The sequence below is a fragment of the Eimeria mitis genome, genomic scaffold (assembly GCF_000499745.2).
Source record: "Eimeria mitis Houghton genomic scaffold, Emh_scaff837, whole genome shotgun sequence".
NCBI classification, from domain to species: Eukaryota; Apicomplexa; class Conoidasida; order Eucoccidiorida; family Eimeriidae; genus Eimeria; species Eimeria mitis.
Window position 1 is genome coordinate 14,322 of NW_013576156.1, and position 1,900 is coordinate 16,221.

The window sequence follows — 1,900 nt, forward strand, 5'->3', positions numbered from 1 at the left end:
CTGCAAGCTTAGGCGACGATGCTCACGCTTGTTTCTCCTCGCCGCTGTCAATATCTTTGCACACAAGAAACCCACAAACTCTCCGCGGGCGTTGAGCTATGCATGAAGTTGTAGATATGTTCACGAACTCAGTCTCCTCCGACTAGCATATGTTGCTCCGAGATTGTTGTTGTTTTGCGAGAAGAGTCGAAGGAAATTTCTGTGTTTCTGTGGATGGATTAAAAACACCACCACCGATGGTTTGGTGGCATCTCAGCGCTGTAGCTAAATATAAAATACAACAAAAAACACAACGTTAGCCGGAGACAGAACGGCAACAGGCAATGATAATCACCCCCCGGTGAACCTCTTTGTCTCCTCGCTGTCTACTGCATTGCATGCAAATCCAGTTAAAACCAAACCGAGAGGGTTGCGTGTGATTGCAGAGCGGTGGCTACTATCGTAGTTTCTTCGGTGGCTGCCCGCAGTTTTCTTCATTTCTTTCTCACCAAACTATCTATGAAAGTTTTGTTTGCCGCTGAGAGCGTATCGGCCTGACTGCCGACGCCCAGCACCCCGGGGTCCTTTTCGGGTCAGACAATGTTTGTTGCCTGGTGGGCCGAAGATGTAGAAAACACTCAACGCGGGTTGCTGTCCCACTTGTGAAGAATGTGTTTATGGAGCAGCAGGATTCAGTCTCCTTAGAACATTGTTTTAAGGAGACTGAGTACTGTGGCTCCGTACACATATTTCTCAGAAAAAGGGATAAATCAACTCGCGTTGAGTGTTTTTGCTAGACAGGGAGCCGCAGACACTGCACAAGTGTAGTATATCTGGGCGCTCAGCTTCAGTGTCTACGAGCGAGGGTTTCTGGTGGTTGTGCTGATGGTTTCTGGTTGACAGTATTCGGTGGCTGCATGAATTCGCGCCAGAAAACGCCAGGAGAGATCGGGTCCTTCTGAGTAATGATATTACTGCGAGAAGTGGTGGTGGTTGTAGAAAGTGTTAATACATAATTGAGCCGCTGCTCCTGGTGTATGTACACTCGAACTGGGGATACAGTGGGTATATCTGTTGACTCCATCCATAACAAATGTTTTCGGTGTCTCTAACTAGGAGCGAACACAGAATAAACTCTGAGGCGATATCCCCCCATATTCATCCAGGAATTGAAATTCTCTCAAATTCTTGTTTTCACTGTCTTCTTCTTTTTCTTTTGGTTCCTTTGCAAAGATATTAAGACACCGCCGTGCAGAGAGAGGGCAGTGTGGGGCACTCTCACTAGAAGGGGGTGAGCAGCCCGCCAGCTGTTGTGTTGAGCTCAGTGTATCCAGCTAAAAATATAAGAGGAGTTTAGTCTACGTCTGCTAGCAGCAGAGACTGCAGTTCACGCCGGAGGCAGCAGCAGAGCTCGTCAGACACCCCACATGCGTGAGCATCTAGACAGCAAGAAGAACGCTATTTAGAAAGGAAACGGGAATCATTGCACACGAAAAAAGTTTAAAAACGCAGAGAGTCAGGGGAGTGCATCGACGGTCATGTTGATGATGCCCCTTATATACGTGAGTATGAGCCACAAAAACAAAGAAGAAACTCCTTCATTCTCAGTTTCTTGAAAATTCTTTGTTGGGTGTCTAGGGATGCATGATTGGTTTAAACAGTGAAACATAAGTACTCTGAATATTTTATTTTGTACTGCAGTGCTTAGAACTCTTTTTCCCTCTGAGCTGCACCGCGACGCGCCTGTGTTGCTGGAGATTGCTTGGTCACTGCATGAGCCGCCAGCTTGCTGGGGGAGCAGCGCTCTGGCTGCTGCTGTGCGGCTAGCAACCGGTGTTAGAAAATCATTGAGGGGGGTGCAAGCACTGGAGAGGCCGCCAAGGGTTTGACGACTCTTGTTGTTGTATTTTATATTCATTAT